This window comes from Zonotrichia leucophrys, chromosome 2, assembly GCF_028769735.1.
Source record: "Zonotrichia leucophrys gambelii isolate GWCS_2022_RI chromosome 2, RI_Zleu_2.0, whole genome shotgun sequence".
Taxonomy (NCBI): domain Eukaryota; kingdom Metazoa; phylum Chordata; class Aves; order Passeriformes; family Passerellidae; genus Zonotrichia; species Zonotrichia leucophrys.
This window is the reverse complement of record NC_088171.1, coordinates 122,935,542-122,959,532: the sequence shown is the minus strand read 5'-3', so window position 1 is coordinate 122,959,532 and position 23,991 is coordinate 122,935,542. Positions and strand designations below refer to the sequence as shown.

Sequence of the window (23,991 nt, the reverse complement as noted above, 5' to 3'; positions counted from 1 at the left end):
TTTTACAACTCCCAAACATATTCTGTTACAGTAGTTTATTTTTTAAATACATATTTTACTTAAACTAAGGTACTTCCATTTCACAGGCACAACAAATATATTCCAAAAATAAGAATGGCAACATACTGCAAAAATAATCACTTTATTGGTGAGAGTTCAGTACAACTCCAGGAGTCTTTTCAATACATTAGGTTGGGCTTTTTTTTTCCTTCAGATATCAAATGGTACAGGTGGTATTTATTTGGACTAAGATTAGTTAGATTACAGCTGGTATCCTGAAATTCTTGCAGACAATAGTTTCTGTATTGGATCAAACGTTGATTTCTACTTTCCTCTTCCCCTTGTTCCCCCTCCATCTTCTCCACCCCATTTTGAACATCTGAAAGTGGTTACTAACAAACTGGTAGGTGAATCTTTCCAACACTATGACATGACACATATAGTATACTTTTTATATTTTTGAAAACTCCTACGGGCTCCTTTTTTCTCTTCCCCCTTTCTCTCTTTTTTTTTTTTTTTTTTTTTTTTTTGTGTCAGCTTGATGTGGCGAATTAAATGCCAATCAATGAAAAAGTTACAAGTCTGTAGCTGTATTTTCCCCCACTGTTCCCTAAGCCACAGTAAAAAAGAACATGTCAGCCCAAGCACCTGTATGTTATGGGGCATCACCTGTGAAAACAAACATCATAATTAGCCTCATCAAAAATCTTGAGAAGTGTTCAAAGGAAGAGACTCCTGAGTACCTTGAGCTCTCTATCCTTTCTTTTGGAATACATATATAAAAAATATACCCAAGCCTTGACCTACACAAGCAAGGCTTTTCTGTGCCAGTCAGACAGCACATCACCTCAAAATGTACAAAAACAAAAAGCAAATCCAGAATATTGCCTTCTTCACTGAGTTAGGTGCATGGATTTGCCTAAGGCCACAGAAAAGGGGTGGAGCATGGAGGAGATCTTCACAATGTAACACACAAACACACTTTCCAGAATGGGAGATGAACTTAAACTCCTTTTTCTCCTTATGTAAATCAAGTAACTATTTAGTCCAATTAGTATTCAACTGCTGCTATTTCTAGAATTTAATCCTATGTTTATTAATAAAGCACACATGTCAACTCACAAAATAGCCTGTCTCCTTGCAGTGCAAACAGAGCTTTACTTTCCATATCGGGTATTTGTGGGACATTCTTACACCAGTTGGTCCATAATGAATGAAAAGTACATTATTATAAAGGAGCAAGGAGAATCTGAAAGCCACATTTCATTTTGTTTAAATCCAGCACTGTCCAGGGCAGAATATTGTTCATCATAACTCAGACTTGTGAAAAACAGCAGGCTCTGCCATTCAGCTTGCCTCATCAACTGTGAGTTTTAATTTGAAGCACTTTTGCAATAAACTTAGTTTTTTGCCAGCCCATCCTCACTAATGTTGCACCACCTAAAGCATTCAGCCACTGCTCTCCCCCCACAAGCTAGCCAAGCATATCAAGTGTGCCTGCAACACTCACAGCCTAATCAACAATGCACAAAAACAAAAGTAACAGCAAGACTCCTATTATCTGATCTTCCGTAAAACACAAAAACTGCCTTCTCCGGTACAGAGGAAGTGCCAGTAAGCCTGCAGGTGTGAGCCAGTTAAAAGAAAAGGCTTTGGCTAAATAGATTCTTTGACTGCCAGGGATTAGAGTCATGGCACCAGTGGTAACACACATCTTTTCCTTTAATTTACAAAATTTTCTCACGAGTTTGCAAGAGTTCACCCCATCAGGGGCTTTCTGAGGCCATTGAAATGTCTTAAGTTTTAATTAAGTTGGAGTTGTCAGAAGAAAGCTTTTTTGGCACAGAGTCAGGGTCATTAATTACTGCTATCTTTGTTTCTTTCAGAAAAAAGAACTCTACTGACTTGTTGGGTTACTTATACAGCCTACATTTTCTGTCCTACAGTCCTTATTCACCTCCAAGCAAGGCTTGATTAAGCAGTTTACCAATTACTTCCATCAATCTGGTTTACAAGTCTTATGGGTAATCGTAACTTCAGAAGCTTTTCTTTCTGATGATTCGAGGTACAGTAGTAATGAAAGCAGCATTACTGTTAGAACCACAAAGCATTTTAAATTTCTAGATTTTCCACCCAAAATGATACTTGAATCACATTCCCGATTTTATCATTTAGTACACATCCTCTTATATGCTTTTTGCTGGATAGCCAGTTATTAGCAGACACCAGCCATGCTGCATAAAACTAACCAAAATAAGCATAATTTCCTTGCTGTCTTGCAGTTCTGGGGTTAAAGTTAATGGTTTTTATCAGTCAAATGCTTCTGAACAAGGTTGCATTCAAATCAAAGGACATGGTATCTGCATTAGACAATAGTAAAAACTTTATTGCTAGGTGCCACTTATCAAAAAATTTAAAAGTCTAGAATAATAAGCTGAAATTGCTACCCTGTAACAATTATTCACTGGCCTAAGTAAAGGCTAATCTGTAGGCATCCTTTTTACCAGATGCATTCACATCATAAAAAAGCCAATAGCATAACTGGTACTAATTTGCTGCTTCATCAGAGTTTGGGATATGGGGAACACACTGTCTCCCTCCTTCCTAGAGATGATGGTCTCGAGGATCACTGTGAAATACAGAATTATACAGCAATATTCTATCTATTGAGTCCATAGATAAAGGGAAGATTTGGGGCTCTAAGTTTGTCCATTCTTTACCTCTGGTGGTCACTAATTTCATTTGTATATACAATTAACAAAGATTCCTTTAAAATACACCAGAGTTTGCTAGTCATATAGCTTCATTTGCCCAGTAAAATCTTGGGTTTAGCCAAAGTATTTTGCATAAATACCATTATCATTATTAGACAGATTGATAACTATATATCTTTCTAAGTACACGGCTTGTTCATTTATATAAAGTTTGTTTTATCAAAATCCTCAAATTCCTTGAAGTCTGCAAAAGGCTTATGTCAAACTACATATTTTTTACTGTTTTTAATAAAAACATTGGCAAAATAATGTTTTTTCAGAAACTCTGACTTGGATTTCTGATTTATAGAGTATACTTTACCATTCTGAGCTACTTAGCTCAGCAAGTGGCTGCTCAGAGATTGCAAGACTTGAAATGTCTGTGACATGGTATAAATTATTTTGATCCTCCCTTGGGTATTTATTTGATTTCTCACCCATTTACTGTACTTCGCATAAAATGGCAGAAGAGAGACAGAAACTATTAGAAAACTGGAAATACCACCAAGAATGTGAACCAGCTCTAGGAAGTTAGGATACCTGCAACAGAGGCAATCTGCTGATAAAGAAATTACTTTGCCATGCATTCTGTTTCTGTCTGTTACCTCTGTTTTCCTAAATCCAACATCCAAAGTAGCAATCCTACAGATAATGAAACAGATACTTATTTAATAAAATATTAGAAATGGTTCTGCAAAGCAATTACAAAACTGTGTTGAACCTTCTTTTAAACTAGCCATCTTCTCTATTTGTAGGGTTTTTTTCCCCAAACAAAATATCACAGAACCGCATTGATCTTTGTTACTGTTTTCATTGTTTTTTCACCTTCGTTAAAATCAGCTCTATCTCCAAAAAGTTTCTACCCACTTATGTCTGCAGGAAGAATCTATATACAGATACACAGCTGTCATCATATCTCTGAATCCTTTCTTTCCACACAAAATCCCACTGTCACCAGCTCTGCCAGTGTAGACCTGCAACTTGTTGATGGTGAAGTGCTTTTGAATAGGAACAAGGGAAGAACCCAACCTCAGGGACCTGCTCTCCCACCCTTCTGTTTTTCAGGCTGCACTTACCCCCAGTGTAGTTATGGTACCTGCACCTACAACACTGGGAATGGACACTAGAACTTGGGCTCTTTTCTCTCTCCTGTAGTAAGGACTTGACCCAGTCTTTTTGGAACTCCAGCCTACTTATTTTTTCTTCTGTAGCTGAACAATATCTTTAAAATCTCTCTCTCTCTCTTTAAATAGATACACACAAAAATAAATACACTGATAAGAAGAGTCCTACAAGGGCTACCATTGTTAAAAAGCCTATTTAAGAAGCTTACTTTTTTTATTCTACAGCTAACTGCAATTCCAGGCCTTTTTAGCCGTGATGAGAAATAGGAAACTTTAATAGCCTAGTTCTGGTCTTAAATGCTGTGTGTGTGCACCAGCATATATATTTTAAAAATTGGAAACCTTTACATGAACACAGTACATCAAAAGCTGTTTTAACAAGCTGATTTAACAAGGTATTAAGATGCGTATTCAACCGAGGAGGTGGAGACTCAAATTCTGCAAATTTATGAACACAAATGTAGCACAAGTAGTGTTGAAAAAAAAGAAGAGTTTCTAAATATTCATCTCAATTTACACTTTTCACTGTGAGCTTAGTCCTTTATTTATAACTCAATTTGATTGTTAGCAAAAACAAGCAACTACTGCTTTATTTAATATTTCTTGAACATACTGGATTATTCCCTTGCAATTTTGGTCCTTTGCATGATTTTAGCTTATTTAAGCTAAAATAACTTAATATAACAATATAACCAGGCTACTTGACCTGAAGAGTCTCTGTCTTAATAGGTACATTGCTAATATATCTAAGTAAGGGTGAAAAAAACCCCCAAACATGTTAAAGTATCAGTAGACTAGCAGAACCTCTTAAAGTGAATATTTTTTTCCTGACGAAATTCCCTTTCTGTTCTTTCTCAAGCAACAAGGTATAAGGCATTTAGACTTTTTCATCTACTACTAGAAAAATGATCAGTATTAGAGAGAGCATTTATCTGTATTGACAACTTTGCTGAAGGTCAGCAAATAAGTATATTTCTTGTGCTGATATTAAGAGATACTTTTATAAAGTAAAAGAGAGACCAGTAGAGACTTTCATTTTAATAAAAATGAATTTTCAATGGCATCAGTAACTAAAAATCTCTTTTGGTTCCTTTTATATTAGAAACATTACTGAAATACATATTTCTCCATTTTTTTTCTTATCAAAATGTCAATACACGTACTTATATTCTGAAGTAGTTGGTGTGGCATGAAAAATTATAATGGACAATATCCAGATATTTCCTGTTCTGTGAAGGACAAAGGCAAGACACGGTTCTCTAGCAGCCTGTTGCATTAACTCTAGGCAATAAACATGCATTTGGGTATAAGAAATAGAACACTGGCAAAAAGGCCAAGGCAACTAGGACTTGGTTGACTTTCTAGAATCACCAAAACAAGAGAAAATCAGCTGGATAAAAATCAAAAGGCCTGCAGCACTCACACATGACTGGAGCAATGGCTGTACCAATAGAAGAACTCAGCAACTGTTTCATCCTTTTGCACCTGATTTCAAGAGTCACTGCTCCAAAAGACAGTATTTCCTGTTTTTCTGCTTCTGCCAAAGACAGCACTCTTCCACAAAAGCAGACTTAGGTAAAAGGGTAAGTGAAGGCACCTACACAAATTACAGAGTAAGTTACCAAGCTTCACACATGGACTATTTAAAATGGAGCATACATATTAGTATAAAGATAGAACAGATAGATGGACAGACAAACAGATAGATAGATAGATAGATAGATAGATAGATAGATAGATAGATAGATAGTTTTACACACACATAATGTGGCCTTTGATTGAGCAGCTGAAAAATACCCAGACTGCAAATGTCCAAAAATCTAAGCATACAGGTAAGGGTAAGTGTGTTTTAAAATGGTCTTTTCTTTTGGTCAAACTTCTTTCATTTACTGTGTCAGAAAACAAAACTAACTCATCCTGATACAGATCACCTTGCAATGAACTGAACCACTTGGGCTAGGGGCAGTTTATTATGGCTAATTTGGTGCCAAGATGTCATGGTTAACGAAATACCTGACCCAGAAAAAAGTGGAATTAACATGTTTGGTGTGCAAAGATACTTGGTTAAACAATAACTTCTGTTCATTTTACTCGCCTTATATGGAAACATGAAAATTAAAGCTGAAAAAGACAGTAGCGTTCATCCATCCGTGCAGAATGACTTCCTATTATATGCTTCAAAATTCATTGTCCAGTCTCATTTCACTATGAGAGAGCTTCCAATTACTATACCTATTCATATCTATTATTGTTTTATGACATGCCTAAAGCTGTGAGCAGTATTATATCTTATCACAGTCTGTAAAAAGGGGGTCTATCCCATTTTTAGTCTATAACATAATGCAACCAGGAACAAAACTGTTGGGGGGTGGAGCAGCAGTTGCTTCTTCTATCATATTGCAAACTTGTAAAAATTTGCTGCTATCGCCCCTTTTTTCAACATCAATTCTTTACAATCATCTTTCTACTGCTGAATACCTGTGTTTTGCATTATTATTTCAGCAGATGTATCAGATTCCATTTGCCAGGTTGAATCCCATTTTGTGATTTCCTCTCCATATTTCTAACCTGTCCTCACTTTTTATATCTCTGCACTCTGTCCTCGCTGGTGTTGGCAACACCTTCCAGTTTTAGTACAACCTGAAGATTTAATTAATGGTCTGTTTACCTCCCCTTCCTTAATCACATGATTAACAAATTAAGTATGCCACTCACAACTGCAGAAGGCCTCTAGACACCTTAGTCCATCCCCAAAATACCACTTGAACTCCTGCAACCAAATGAAAAATTTACATGATGATATGGGCACACTCACAGTCATTTCAACTGCCCAAAACATTTTCCAAAATTCTGTATCTATCCCTTCACTTAAGCAAAGATCTCTGAGGCTGTTTCCTCCATACTATTTTTTTTTTAAATCACAGTTTCCAAGTGGTTTTGCCTGACTTTCTCCCATTAAAGTCATTTAGTCCCTTGAGTAGATCATATTCTCTGGAAACTTTCTGGAAACACAACATTCCTGTGTTTCTTCAGGAAATGGTTGGTCCAAGGTTCACTTGGACCTCGAGCAACCATGTTCTCTGCCATGAAGCTCAAAGAGCTGGAAAAAATGGAGGGAGTTCCACTAGATGGCATGGTCTCTCCTTCTTCCTGAAACCTCAGAAGCCCCTGGGTGCAGCCTCTTGAGACCAGGGAGCGGGAGGAGAGATTGAGTCTATCCCCCCAGGATGGGGAAGCAAGCCCAGAAGACCACTTCTGCTCTTGATCTTCATGCTCACCTGTGTTTCCATACTGTGTGTGTGCACAGCTCAGGAACAAACTATGGTCAAGCACTCTTGGAAGAACAGCTCCATCTTATCACCTCCACATAAGGCAGGAAGAGGGGCCAGGCAGCAGGAAAGAGGCAAGTAGCACCTGCCTGGTTATTATTGGCCTCCCAAAAATGCTGTTGGGCTTAGCAAGTGGAGACAAGAGAAACCATGGGGTAAAACTTTCAGTGTCAGAGCAATAATATTTGTTATCGTGTTTTTTAATCATTGTCTTTATTTCAGATGGACCACAAATCTTTATGCAGTCATGAAGATATGTACGCATAGAGAATGAACCAAAAAAAACCCCAACAACCCAACCCTGTATTCAGACTCCTCTCATCCATCTAACCTCCCTACTTTTAGGTCATCTTTGACTAAGGAATATCAAGTCAAAAATTAAATGGTTTTGGGGTAAAGATTGTTTCTTGCAGATTCAGTATAGTTCCTACCACACCACTAGGCTTTATAAACAACAACAGGCAGCCCTATGGTAATTACCGGAATTACTCTTTTTTCTTTCTTTTATTAAAGATTGGTATTAGATTTGCTTTATCCCAATCTTATGATAATTCCTCAATTGTACTTTACTTTTCAGAAATAATTAATAGCGATTATGTAAATTCATTATCTATGTCTCTTAAGACCACACCATGCTTATCATCCAGACCTGCTGATTCACTTTATTCCATTTTTTTTCTCTAAGTATTGCCTTACTCTTTTTTTATCAACAACTATTTTGAAAAGGTCTTAATTACTTGAGCTATTATGTCCATACTATTTTTATTTTTCTTGTCAAAGATTGATTTTTAAAGTAGCTCAGTGCCTCAGCCATTTCAGAACCAGCTTTCATTTTGTCACACTCTTCATTTATTATTAAGCTTAGTTTTTCATTCCATTATTTCTTTTTTTTCTCCAATATATTTAAAATGCTATTCTTATTTCCCCTGGCTCCTTTGGCTAGTATTAACTCATTCTGCTTTTGCATTTCTTTTAACTTTTCCAGGTCTTAAAAGAGTTTTAATTTTCCTGGTTGTTTCCATCTTTCATTTTTGACTTTGGAGAGATCTGGCTTCCACAGATCTTTGAGGAGCCCCTGGTGAAACTACACCAACTTCTCTTTATCCCATATATTTTCATATTTCTCAGAGCTATAGTTTAGTGCCTTTTAGAGAGGCAAGTCACAGCTGGAAATATGATTGGGAATATCTGATAGGTATTTTCAATTCTGATTGAGCTGTAAAACATAATAAATCATTTGACAATCCTGTGACTCAGTTTCTCCATCAGTGGACCTGTATATTATCTAAGTCTTCAGAGGACTGTGCTAACACTTATCTAATATATACCTATATTGATAGATATACTTTGACTTTCTCAAGTATAGAAAACATGGAAACTCTTGTGATTTTATAGAGTTCTACAATTATGTTTCTGCAGGGAAGAAAAGGTCAAATTCCTCCCTTTCACACTGAACACCTAAAAGCTCCTGCAAAATCAGTCTAGCTCAAAGTAACAAAAGGCAGGATTTTCTGAAGTTATTATATATGAATAAGATTTTAAACACTCCTTTATGTTCATTAGGTGCAATTTTCTATCTGATTAGCTCTGGTTGCCAGCAAAATGTGCAAATACCTGACATGTTTGCCCATTTGCTCTATTTACAGAACTTTAGAAATATGTTGCTTTAGATTTGGTGTGTTTTACAATGTTATGGCTAGAAAACACATATCCTAGTAAAACTGCACCCATCAGAATTCAGTGCTCTTTGGAAAAAGGAAAAATAATTACTTCTAAGGCCAGTAGTAGAACAAAACACCAGCATTCCCAGCACTGAATTGCAAAGAAAACAATGAAAACAATTTGCTAATAATTTGTCAAATTTCTAGCTTTGTTGCCACTACTAAATGCTTAAATGTGTGCACGAGTATGACAGCAGCAACTGACACAACATTTTTATGGAAGAGGAAAAAAACAATGGGACTATAAAATCCTGTGTTTTAATAAGGAAGTCAAGAACACCAGAAGTAGTCTCAGAAACTGAGTCAGTTCTTTTCTGCTTTCATCTCTTCCTTCTCTCAACTCCAGCTTTGGAAGGAAAATAAAGCTGAAATTGAAAAATTAAATGCTAATTTTAAATATATGAATATCCAAATCCCCTACGTTCAAACAAACTCCAATGAAATTAGTATACCCCAGTGAAAATAGATGTCCCGATCACTCTTTCCCTCTGGAATTCTCTGCTTTTCCAGGTGCCTGCAGTGAGATCTCTTGCAATAATGGAGTAGTCCAATCTTTGATACTTAATTGTACTGGATTACTGTTTGGCAATGAACCAAGTGGTTGGCCTGGGGACAGATCATTTTATTTAACGGCTCATCACCAGAACCTCACCAGCATGCAAACAGAAATCACTATTCTGCTGCTGCCAAAAGACTGTAAGAACACAGGAGGCTAATCAGCCTGGGAGACACTCAACTAATGGCATACACAGGTAAGCATCCACTTAAAAAAATGAAAGGCATAAGGCCAAAAAAAAAGGACCCAAAAACTTAAAATTATGAAGAAACAGAAATCCACAGCAAAGAGACACTTGTATCTTAAGGGAAAAATCAACTAAAATCAAAACAAGTAGTTTCTTTTTTCATGGTTAATTACCATTACACTTAAAATAACTTGTTACTTATTGTTTGTGTAATTTAGGCTCGAGGGAGGAATATGTGAAAAGTCCTGCTCCAAAAAAGCTTCAAGGAAATAATTTATGAGAGCTCACAGATAAGAGCCTTTAGATTTGACATTTTGATTTCTATAATAAATTGTTTTATTTTAAAAGTAAAACATCATGTAAATTAATTCATCCCTCAAGCAACATGTAGAAAATGCCTCAGACATGTTTCAACAAACGTTCACTCTTCAGCTATGTTCATTATAATGTTCTACTATGATAATAAGTGCTCTGTAAATCAATAAGTAAAACTACACAGTGCCCAATTTAGAAATGCAGCTTCCGTCTCCTCTTGTCCTTAGCAGAAGCAATGACTTTAGTACTGGTGTGTCCTCTCCTCCACTGTGACTGCAGAAAGATTACGAAAGGCATTTTGTATGACTAGTTATGAAAGACACTCAGCAGGGCACTGAAAAGTTTTATGGGGGCTGTAGCAAATATCAAGTTTACAGGGAAGGAGAAAAACAAGTGTCAAAAGTTATTGTTTTCATCTCCAAGCAATGAGGTGAGTGAGGAAAAATAATTAAAGCCTATCAGATAGCAAAAATCCATTTCTTTCTCCTTTCTTTGCCCCCTCCTAATTAGCAGCCAGGTTCTTTACTATTAAATAAAATTTCTTATAAGGCTTTTCAGAAAAATTCACCGTCTCTTCTCTTTTTCTTTTTAATGCCTCTCCCCACAACCTTTTCATCTTTTGTTTCATTTCCATGCTGCAAAGACACAGTTCAGACAGAGGGTTTGATACTGCAGACCTAGTGAGGAAGAAGATAATTTGTTTCTTGCCACCAAGTTTTTCAGGGATACTAAAGAGATAGGGGTCAGCCCGACTCCTTTGAATTGCCACCTCCTTTCATAGGTGCTGCTTGCTGCCAGGTCAGTAGGGGTTTTTCCTTTTAGTACTAGATACACTCCAGATTGAAGGTGCTTATCTAAATAAATGGACTATAAAGCACAACAATGAGTTTGCAATAAAAACACTAAAAAAATATATATATATAAAAGCAACTTTGCACATACAGTTTACTACAGCCCTTTTTTAATCAAGATGTTTGCAGAAAAACCTGACACACAGATACTACAAGTATATATAATAGGAAACCTGTTAATGTCTTCACAGATACTGAATTTCTGTAGAACATTCTGCACTAACCAAGTAAGTAGAAAACAGCATCAGGTAACCATGTGATGAAACCTAACTCTGTGCTGTCATATGCTTACATGTCTTAGTGCACATACACAGAAACAAGTATGTATTTTATTTGCATGTAAAAACACAAGATCAATGTTACAACACATGGGATGTCCTGATTGTATTAAACTGTTGTACTAAACTTGTCCATGATAAATATCATGGTTGCTGTCATCCAGACAAAACAAAGAGTTGAAGTGATAGGCTGCAGAGGGAAGCACGTATTAAAAGTTTATAGATGGGTCCCTAAAAATTCACATTTATAGTAAAAGCAATCAAACATACAGAGGCAATGATCAGGATCACTGAGCAAAATCTTGAATAGAGCAACAAAGAAATATAGGAAACAAATTGCCTTCTGGCACTACCAATAGTAATATCATAAAGATGATAGCTATTTTCTACAAATAAATCTAAAATGACCTTTTGGGCCACATACAGTCTGAGATAATTTGTAATTTACTTTCCTTGATAATCATGTCACTGGAAGCTTGAATTTTCCTTAATTTACCATATAGAATGAGTTAAGTGCAAAGACACCAAGAAGCAGAGACAGTGAATTAGCTGGGGTTAGAAGCAAAAATTCTATTAGGCAGCTAATTCTTTGAACATTGGGCTACCTTATTTTAAATTACTTAAACATCTGTACAAGAAACAAATAAATCCTGAAGGGTCAAATCCTGCAGTCTTTACTCAGACAAAATTCCCATTGACTCATGGGATTTGACCCTTACTTGGGAATATGCACAGGTTCAGACCATCTTTTTAAAGCTCAGATGTGGAAATTCTCTTTGGAGCAGAAAAGTCCTCAGGGAAAGGCTTTCTGATACCACAAGCATCCAAGACACTAGTCTGGGCTAATCACTAACAGGTTAGCATCTCTGAAAATAATACTGTCTTAACAGCAGAGGAATGTGTAGTCTGGTTCTCATAAAATTTCAAACCTGGGACAAAACAGAAGAATCTGCTAGAGCTACCTCTTTTTTCATCTGAATTAATAACACATTATCAGTTTGGTAAGAAAATATGATCTGTTATTATCAAGCTTCCAGATATACAATGGAACTTGGAAGCAAATGCAGCAGTAAATATTTGCTACTGCATAGTCACAGTAAATACAAAATACTGAATACTTATTTTTTTCAGCATTGTTTCACTTTATAAATACTTAATGAGTTATGCTATAAAGCTAAAAAAATAATTCTAAATTTGAACATCCTTTGGGGGGAAAAAAAGAAAATGCTACCACAGTATAGGATAACCAGTAAATCTACCCTCGAGAAAATACTCTCTTTTTCCTTAAAGAAAGACAAGAGGTTCTATGGCAGAAAAAAGTAAATGCCAAATTTTAATATCTCTTTGCTTTAAAAATAACTGACATGGAATTTGACCCAGCTTATCAGTATCTCATGGTTTTTGCCTGTTATTTTCCAAAAAACAGTCAGGTTGTTGGGTGTTTTTTTTTCTTTTTCTTTTGAGGGGTATATTTTCAGCTTTAGAAGCTCAGCTTGAGATAGTACAGGCCAAATTTTCACAAAGAATAAACAAAGCAGACTAGCATCTGAAGGTGCTCAGCATCCCTGTAAATGCAGATGTAAGGTATATGAACCAGTGCATCTGCATTAAGCAACTTCTTTTCAACAGCTGGTACAAAGTGCTGGCAAGCTTTTGCTGGCCACCTTACCAGGTGATAGATTTATATATTCATGCACAGGAGAAAGAGGCCAGGGTAGCAGATGCCCACAAAGCCAGGGGGAAGTTTGTCACCTGGGGAAAGCACGCAGAGATCAGATGATCCAAGTGCTGCTGCAGACACTCTGCTCCCAGCAGGCATCTTAATTCCACTTACAGAAGGTTCTCCCTGGCTGCAACATCCTGAGGACCCACAGACTTGAATTTTTCACAGCCCTATTCCTTACTCTTGGGAATCCTTACAGAATTACTGGGAATGGTATTATTAAGCATCTTTAACTATCACACATCCAACATGTGTCCAATGTCTCCCCAGAAGAGATCCTAGATGTGCACAGCAACCAACTTAAAGTCTTAGTATGTGATGGTCAATACTAAGTCTCCATGTCTCAGAAAGGACCCACCAAAAGTTTCAGAGCCACAGAAGAACGTCTGCAGGGATGCAATACACAAATATCTGATCTGGTAGAGAAAGAAACTACACAAGGGAAGCAACATTTAAAGCATGTTCTGAGAGAGGGAAATATTTTTTCTTATTTAAAGTTCTTTTAAAATATTTTATATTTGTCTTAACTACTTATTCCTGATTATTATATTGGTTTAGCTTACTGAAAAGTGAAATAGAAAGACCAAAGTCCCTTTCCATAAACAAAACAGATTTTAAAAAATGTGATGGCAAGTGAATCCCACTTTATCACTCTTCCTGGAATTTCTATTGCAGAAATACAAAAGTCTGATTTATTTTTAAAGCATTTTAAACACATACCAACATTACTTGGAAACAGGCCAGGTAAAAAAATTCCATCAGAACTGACACCCTACAAACACATGTTACCAGTAACCGCTATTGAGCCTAAAGAAATAAATGAAATGCTATACCTTTGGCAATGCAACACTTGGCACATTGTCAAAGATTCATAGCAGCAAGGTATATATCTACTTTAAATATACAGAAAGCTCAGGACTATGTATTAAACACATGCACTGCCCCTCCCCCACCTTAAGAGAAGTCTTTTGTCCCCACAACTTTTAAAGTTATTTAAGGTCTTTTTTTTTTTTAATAAAACACTGGGCTACTTGTATTCCATAGCTGACAAAAATAATGACTATGAATTCTCAGAGAATCTAATCCTTGCAAAACAAGCTTTAGCTATTATTCAAAAAGTCTAGTTTAAAAAACAGGAGAGGAAGAATATCCAGCATAGATGAACATAATTTGAGGTGAGAGAATACATTCTTGAAAATGTTATCTATAACAGAAGTTAGAAGTTTATTAAGGCTATGGGTATCTCTACCAAATCATGGCTTGAAAGGCCACTATCATCTTTAGCAGTCAATAAAATTTAAGCAAAAAAATTCAAATTTCATATAAACAGGAGTGGTTTCTAGGGTTAAAAAGCCGTCTACAATATCTTTGTTAGCTGCATCTTTACCTACTCCATAACAAGACAACCTCAAACAAAGAGCAATTCTCAACAGCCAATGATATTTCTGAAAAACACTACAAAACACACTTATGGAGTCTTTACAGCAAGCACATGGGTGGATTTTAAATACCTCAAGATCTTGTACTATGGGGTAATTTAGACTCACAGGTATTACTGGAGTGATTCCATGGGAAGGAAATACATAATAATAAATAAAAAAGACAAGTATCTTTTTATATGCTAAATAATATATAATAATATAATAATAATAAATAATGCTAAAGTAAATTTCTCCTCTCTTCACATATACCTTTTGTGCTGGTATTTGAATACTGCATGTGGAATACAGCCGTGGAAGTCAGGAGTCAAATGTCCCATTCACACCTTCCATTAGCAAACATGCTGAAAAAAAATTCCTATGCCACTGCTACAACCTGCAGAGGCATGACAACTGAGATTTTATGGCAAAAGACACAGGCTTGCAGGACTTGAAGCATATTCAAGGGGGATTGCGTGTGGACTAGCAGATGAAATCACATGCGTCTGTGGTGCTGAGGAGATGTGTTAATTTTAAAATCTGTTCACTAGCCTAAAGGTGCAAGGGGGATGGCCTTTCTCCTGCTCAGCCTCTAACAGTACATGATATCACATTTTAGGAATTTTTTTCTGGTAATGAAAGCCACGGTGGACTGGAGGGAGAGAGCAAGGGACATCTGGATCCTCTTCTGGAATGACAATTAGGCAGTGGTCCATATTAACAACAGGCGGCCAGTAAAATCACCAGGGCTCATGCATCAGATATAAAGTGATTACCTTCAAATATTGATTTTACAGCAAGACTGGTCCCAGAGGTTATAATGGCTGTTGCTTGTTTCTGAGAGGACAGTTTTTGAGCACTGGAAGTGAACTCTATAAGGAGCTATTACTCCTCAACAAATATTTCATGCAATTTTGGTGGTTAGTGCCATGGAGACTATCCCAACAATCAGTGTGTCTAAGGGATTAGAAGAAATTATTAGGCCAAAGTATTTTGTTGTTGCTCGCTTTCCCTATCTTTTATGTCACAGTGACTTTGGACATTTTGCTAGGAGACTTAAAGTTCTCCAATTACTCTAATAAGGCCAGTGAGTCATACAGCTCTCCTACTGCCTGAAGAAAGTGGGGCTGGGATAAGTGGTAATGATGTAAGGCTGGAGACAGGACAAGGTTACAGTGGTTCACCACAGCATGTAGGGATATACACAGATACATTCTGGGGCTGGATGGACATACCTGCTTTGAGGCTTTCACACTTGTAATGTAGGGATATTTGGGGATATAGCACATCCACAAGTCAGGCACAAACATGATTGCTTTTCATCACAGCTGTGTGTGCTTCTGTGTGGCACTCACACTGCTTTTCCTTCTCTTCCTCCAGAAAAAAAAGTTACCTGAATGCAGCCTTTCCCTAAATCTGTGACAAATCTGAGCTGCCTTTGAAGATTTGTATCTTTACAAATGCCTGTGACAACCTGCAGCAGCCAAAGACAGCAGGTGCAGGTGCCTGACCCTCCAAACATCAACAGGCTGTGGCAGGACCAGGGTTTGGTGCAGAGCTCTGCTCCATCACCCAGTTGGGTCCCAAATGAGGGCTGTACAGTCAGCCCTAATGCCCTCAAACGAGCATCTCTTGTGCACTTCCCTCAAGGGCAACAGTAATGTTTCTACTCACAGCCACTTGTGAAGACCACTGAAAAATGGCAGCTAATGCTGAAAGCAACTGCCCACTTATTTAGCAAATTTTCCTGTAGATAGCACTTATGCTCTTGACACTGCAGCTGCTGCTAGTTCCTATCTATGTGAATCTTTAAGAATTTCTTTAGATGGGGATTTCTAACACATCAAAATATGTTTCCTAGCACAACTAAAAAGCCATTCACTCAGCTACGTTGAGTTAAACCTTCAGAGAAATCTTAGGTTTTAACTAGGCAAGGTTCTAATGTGAAAGTTTATATTGTTTGGTTATGTCATGCCTAAAATGTAGTAGCTAACATGTTCTCATCAAAACCATTAACTAAAATATTGGTATCTGCATGCTGTCTCAGTTTCTGCCTCTCCCTCCTGACAGTGTCTAACAGCAGGTTCTAGGTAAGTTTTATAACTCTGAGCATCATGAGCTGGTGTCACTGGAAGTCCCTTGACCACAGCATCCAGCTGCTGCAACAAAAAATTCTCCAGTTTCTGTGAGGTACCAACACCATCATGGTATCAGCTGTACTCCTCCAGAAAGTGGGTTGAGTTGAGAAATCTGCAGAACTTCCTTCATCATTTTTCTTTATGCAATTTAAAAAACTGGGTTTTTTTTAGTTCCAAACCACTGGGGCTTAAAATATTATAAGGATGGAATAAGGAAAAGGATCTTATTTTTCTTTTTAAAAAAGAAAAATTATTTTCTGTTTAGAAACTCAGAACAGCATGTTGTTATACTGGCAGATACCTTTATTTTGAATATAGTGCAAAATTGCAACCTTTTACTGTCTAATGACTGTTCCTGATTATTCCATAAAGCACACCTAATTTTTTTAACTACTGTTGGTCTGTTAGGTACATTTGATTACCCACATAACTTGTGCTACCCATACATCCATATATGAGACAGCTCACTTATTTACCCTAGTACATATAGCTTTAATTTGAGCTAACACCATTGAAATATATAAAGAATATCCCTGACACTCAGATGAAAGATTTGACTGAAGCATCACAAAAACACATTGAGCAATCAACACCAACACACAGTTAAAATAGATTCTCCTTTTGCACAGGAGGACATTGCTGCTGACATCTCATGCCTAATATAACACGAAATTAGCAAAAAACATCAAGAAAAATCCACCTCCAGGTATGTCATCTGTAACAGTGTGTGATCCTCTAGATATACTCCATTAACACAGACAAACTTTTAGGAAGTATAATATGATCCTTGATGGAGGGACTAAGTGACCACTATCAGATGTTCTGATGCTGTTGAAGTATGCTACTAAGTCTAGCATAAATACAAATTGCCCAGATGACTTATTGATATGCAAAGTTACCATTTTTAATGGGCCTTCAAATACTATATATGCCTCTTGGCTACCTTTGACAATAGGATAGCATGTAATATCTCTTTTTCTTGACCTTTCTTGCTGAGTACTTTCAAAATCTTTCAGGTGCAGATCAGTACAGCAGGACTAAATCTCTTGGCAACTGTTAGGTCTCTACTGGACCATAATGAAAACTAAACTGTACTTCTGCTCTGCAGTATGGTCTTCCCCATTCAATACAACTGGGGAAATTAATAAAAAACCAAATTTATTGTAAAATACAGATCTTTCTGGCTTTTACAGAAGTGTTAGGAATGATAAGGACACAAATTCGCTTCTCACCCTTATATAAGGTCTAAGGAAGAGAGAGATAGGATAGCAAGCCTCTATCCTTAAGGTAAAAGGCCCATTTTTAAAATTTTCCCCTGAGTCACTTCAGGGACAGAAAGCATCCCAAAGACAGAGAGACAGAACTATGAACAAAGTCATTTGCTTCCTTAATATTTCTCAAGGGAATTAATCTGTAAATAACAGAAGTTTTAGGTGATTCCTAACGAACCATGTGCAGCAATCCAATGCACTTCTAAAGCCATAACAGAATCAAAGTCGATATGTAAGATTTTTATTTACCTTTATATTGCTCAGGCTGTGTTTCAGCTCCCACAATATCCTCACTGATCCATATTCTGACAGCTGTATCAGTTCAGGCAGTACCTTACTCTCCAAAGGACACCAAAATACTTGAAAGATTTGTCACAGAAGAAAGTATTCTTTGTAAGACTATTCTTGTCAGAATAGGGTCCTTGGATGATGACTCACTGGGCTGGAATGTGGCGCATTGCTATTATTCATTTACCATTTAATGATACAGACTTTTAAAGTACAGCTCATACTCAACTGTTCTAAATCCTCAGTGCAAAAAAAAACTCAGATGAAAATTATTCGAGACCTTCAAAGCGCCACATTAGTTAAAATCAGCAAAAGTAGAGAAAGGAGATATGCAGATAATAAAGCAATCAATAAGACAGCCTGATTGAAAAATGTTTTAGGAATGGTGATGTCAAAATAAACCTTTTTTTTTACAATCTATATGGGCATCTAATATAAATCTAATTGGGTCAAATTTTTTAATTACATTTTACATTGCTAGTATTAGTACCAAAACAAGACTATTTCAAAAATCCATTTTTTGCCAGTTTTTCATATTTCATCTTTCATTTTGATCTGATTCCTTAATACTGCATCAATCATTTGTAGTGGTTGAGGTATCCTATTTGTTTATAATTGCAGAATATTTAATCTTTATAAATACTCTCTCTTCAAGTTCTGTACTTTGAATATATCCAGAATTTTCAGGAAAAGCTTAGAATGAATAGATCAAAACTGATCTGGTGTACAGTAACCAATTGATTTCTGTTAATGCAAAATCCATTCACCGATGTTTGAAAATAAACATTGAATTATTTTTTCCCATTATCAATGTTTGACATGACACTCAAAGATACATTTAAATCAGACACACAAAACTCTTGGATTGATGTAAGAGTGTTAGGTTAAACTCATTTTTTTAAAAAATTATATTTTAATCCCTAAAGGATAAACATTTATCCTCTAAGATACAGGGATAAAGATTTTAATGGCATCTTGCTTTGGGATTCAAAATAAATAAGGCAAAGATGAGTTTCCATCTTCTTAAAACTAAATTACAGAGATTAAAATATATAAACACAAAATGAAGGTATTCCATTTGCATATTATATTTCGCTCTTAAAGTTGATATTGAAGATTAAGGGTCAGCATTTAATCCTCACTATCCTAATCCCTAAAATTACAAAGACAGGCATAAGTGCATGTCTGCTCCACTAAATTACCTTGAAAGAAAGCAAATTCCGGATGAAAAGGGAAGCATATTTATATTATGGTGATTTAAAATCTGTCGCCTAAACACATCTTCTCCCCTCTATCCATTGACCTAAATTGCACACTAAAAGCTTGCTTGTCTGCAAATGGGCAGCTAACACTTTGAGACAATCCAGAGATTCTTCACTTACGCACAATCATGCCAACTATTTTTCTGACTACAATAAACACTGTCTTGTTCATATTTTGCAGAAACAGGAGTCAAGTTACAAACCAGAAGAGTTTCCCTACTTTTCCCAGCCCCATTCCTAGATATAGATAATTCTATAAATTTAAGATTCTGAGAGAGAAATGTATTAATGAAAATTAGTAGGTCAAGCATGCTCTGACTTAAAGTCTAAGGGAACTCTAAGGGGAATTACACTCCAGAGGATACTGTACCTCAGACAAAGCAGAATTATAACATAAAATAACCCTAGTCTCTAGAAGAAAAAAAGCTGTAAACCAGTACTGATTATACCCTATTCATCTGTTTCTCTAAAATATTAGCTTTTTCCATAGGTTATATGGAGCAACTGAAATTAATGATGGAGCTGCCCCTGACTTGAATAGGACAAGGACATCAACTCTCACTGTCTGCTGCCTTAGCAATATTAAATTGCAATGGAGAAAAAACCCTCACAGATGAACCAACAAAAATACCAGGATATAAAACAATAAAAGCAAACTGAATCTCATAGGACTGTATTCTGTATTTTACATTCAATATTTATCTACTTCCTAATATTGCAGGTTGATAGAAGTGCTACACCACGTACTGAGGTAAAATATCTATGCTGCACTCAGCCCTTCAGATTTGCCATGAGAATTGTCTATGTCTGTACCAAGATGTTCTAATATTTATTTTTGAAGAATTTTTTTGCAATTTGAGCCATCTAGAAGAGAACTATTTTATCATGACTATCAAAATAAGAAGCTCTGTAATTATAATCATAAAGAGGGCACTACGTTCCTTCTTTTGAAGTTTATTTAACATAATTTTATACTCTAAAGGGAAGACAAAATCCCTGTTAAAAACCTATTAGCAAATAATGTTTTTTATCTGTAAGGGCATTTCTATTACTGAACATAAGGTTTTTCTCTATTTATCAGAATGTCTGGAGCTACAATGCAATCCCTACATATAAGAAAACTAAAAACATCTCAAGCTTCGTTACTGAATTTAAACTCTGCACATTCCTACATTACAGGCATATTTTAGAACTATCCTAACAGTTTTGCCACTAATTTTCTTCCTCTGTAGGTATAAAAAAACCTCAAACAAAAACCCTTAATAAAAGGTTCAGTCATCTTAAGGAAAAAAGCTCCACACAACAAATGCTGCTGTGATTTTCGGTATTTCAGAGCCAAACCCCTGCTGCTTGGTCATGATAGTTATAAAAGCACACTAATGAAAGCAGCAAAATTTATAATTAATTTTAATTCTGATGAAACCATACTGCTCTAATCAACTGCCTATCAAATGTCGGTGCAAATTACACTAACAAAAATAATTATTACGACAGGTTGGCAGAATAAAATTTTCTATATACTCCATCTGCATAGAGAATGCCTGTGTGGGAATTGCTTTTAATGAACAACAAATTACAATTACTAAACTAAATGAACCATCTGCCTTTTTTGTTTGTTTTCACAGTCTCACTAGTACAGGGTGCACTGTCAGCTTAATTGCCATTCAAAATGGCAGACTGACCTACCACCAGACTTTCAAGTCCACAACATTTTAACTGAAAAGCCACAGCAGATGTTTTTAATTTTATGAAGAGGACAAGTATGTTTTATAAATATATTCTAAATATAAAAGGCCAGTGTTTAAATAATAATAATAAGGTACATGCCTATTTCAGACTGGAGGGCTTGTATGACTAAATATCTCTAAACCCTAAATTAGCACATGAAGTATTCATAGACCAATACTTATTGAAACAAGTCTTGATGTGCTTTATTAACAACTTTGTTCAAGAAAATGTTCTGTCTCTAGTCTTTAATAAGTGACCACTGTTTTTCAAAGGGGCACACATGAGGACTTGTAGCAATGGCAACTATTAATAAACTTTTACCAAGCATATTTCAAGTGCTTATTTGGATATGTCATCTGGCATTTCCATTAAAAAAAAAAAAAAAAGGAAAACCAGTGTCTTATTTGCACATCTCATACCAGTTGAGCTTTCCTTGCTGAGTTTTTGTTTTTGGGTCCATGATATTTTGTAACAGTTGGAAGATAAACTCTTAATAAAAAACACTGAGGGGAAAAGAATCTGACCTGGGCATGCACTTAAAAAAAGAAACTCCACTTACTACTACTGCATAACGTAGGAGAGGTTGAGAAGTTTTATTTCATTATTTTATTACTTATATAGTGGCTACATCAGCCCTATTTTCTAAAAGCCTGTCTCATTGCTTCTTATTAAAAAATTTAAATGTTTTGGAAAATAATCCTTCTCTATTGAAGGGTCTGAACTGCAAGCCTTTGAGACAAAAGCTTCCTCTTTGTCTGAAGTACCAAAATCTTTCAAGCAAAACCTAAAAGTACCACTGCTATAGAAGAGAAAAAAATAATGAAGAAAAGGAAAAAAACCCACAGACAACAGAAAAAAACCCAAAACAAAGCAACCAAACTCGAAAACTGTGTCAGTATCCAGTGAAACTCTCATATCTCTGAGACTGTCTCCAAATGCCACTATGTTATTTTAGGTTTGGATCCCCGATGCAAAGGACAGTTGTAAAAAGGAGAGAGTTAGGAAGATGCTTGTTTGTTTCAAACAGCTGTGGTTCAGAGCTTTGAGAAAGTGATCGATAAATGTAAATACTATTTTATGTTCTCTTTTTAATGTCATTGACATGTTCATTTTTAATTTATTCTAAGCTATTGTAACAATATATAAGACAAAGGGAAAAAAGTGGCTAACAGAACGGGCATCTCACTTCTAAGTATATTAAATCATTTAATGACCCATATACAGAGTGATACAAAGTAAAATCAACTTCTATTTCCAGACCTCCATGAAGCTGGATAAGTGAAGGTGGCTTAAAATCAGTCCTGTTTTAGGTCAATGTTATTTATCATTGTCCACACTTGGAGCTACTATACATTGCTTCAAAATACTAGATTTAGCTGGTCTGCATGCCAGTGCCCACTCACATACCCATGTCTGATTTGGGGATTAAAATAATCCTTATTCCCTCCCCCTTCTACACACCTCTGGTTAAGACTAGAAATAACAAAGAAAAATCTGATTCCTCTACTAGGATATTTGATTTTAAAAGGTACATTACAGTGATTACATTATAGTGTTATTATAATTAATATTTACAATCACTAACTTGTAATACCAGTATTACTAACTACAGTTCTTTGCAGAGATATGTGAAGATATGTTAAAAACCTATTAAATGCTAGTTCATTCACTGAACAGTGTTAATAAAACTGCTTCATTCTCATTTTCACTTTGCAGTAGTCTTGTTTCTCTTGCTACTTTGACTTTATTTGAAGAAGCTTTTATTTGAACGCCTTTGACTGACTTCCACATTGGTTTACCTTCCAGGGTCTGCCCAGTATTGTTTGGGGTAACGTTTTTTCCTCTGTAGTTCTTACCATCACAGCCTGGATGTCTGGAAAAAATCACATCTCAATTTTCCCTTTGAGGTCTTTCCTCAAATAATCAATGCATTTTCTTTTTTTCTACCAGAAGAAGTTTTCCTCTTCTTTTGGGTCAAGCAAAACCTTTCCCTCCTACAGCTTTTCTTCTAGTCCCACTGACATACTAACGTCTGTGAATTCTCCAATACATTATTAATACTCTGCAGGGAAAGAAAACAGGGAAATGTGAAAAATACCATGCTGAACAACATGGCTCTCCCTAAAGAAGACAGATCCCTCTATTGCAATTCAAATCTTCTGCTCACTTCTGTAATACTCTGTCTGTATTACAGTGCTTCCTAGCAGAGAGTCCAAGTGCATGCCCTGCCATCTCCCAGCCCTGCATGGGGACAAATCCCTGCAGAGCAGAAGGTTACCCCTGCTTCCCCTATTCCATTTAAGACCTGGGTTCCACACACAGATTGACTGGCCCTGGTTGGAGAGATGCTGTCAGGACCCAGACAGCTATCAGCACACAGCCTCCCTAGGCCTGGATTGTTTATTCTGCTCATAACGTTCACAACACTGGAGTTTGTCTTCCTAATCCTTGCTGGGAGCAGAGTGTACAGAACAATTAATAACAGCTAGCACTCAGAGGTAGCACGTTACTGTGATGCCTGTAAAACTGCTGTGAAAAACAGTAACCTGAGTCAAGGCCTATCTCACATGGTGCCACGTGGGCTCTGCAGAACTAGCTGTCACAGGAGCCAGGCTGCAGATGCTTCACCCTCTTCCAAGAGGTGGAATAAAATTGGGCTTCCTAGAAATGTGGAGAGATCTTGTGTGGTACTGAATCATAACTGGTCTTAGAATGATCAGAGAGTTTACATTAGTCATCCAAATTTAAAAAAATATATTCAAATCCTGTACCTTTACATGTTGTACGGAGGATATCAAATTATCTATGGAGAAATGCTGATGAATTATTACTCAAATGCAAACCCACAGTCTATGAATGCTCATCTGAAGGCAAACTTTTTGTCATGCTCTTTGAGCAGAAACAAATTAATTAGTTGTCAAATGGCCCTTTCTGTCTATTGTTTGTACTTCCAAATTAAATAAATGAAACACTAATTATGACACAGACACTCCTCTCCCACGCTGAGTGATAAGCTGACAAAGAAAAACAAAATAACCCAGACATGCAG

At 36.3% G+C, this 23,991-nt stretch overlaps 1 protein-coding gene across 4 annotated transcripts in view; it reads right to left on the bottom strand.

Moving 5' to 3' along the window:
* Positions 1-23,991, bottom strand: part of ZFHX4 (zinc finger homeobox 4) — a 149,519-nt gene that overhangs the window by 75,409 nt on the left and 50,119 nt on the right. The window lies entirely within an intron of this gene.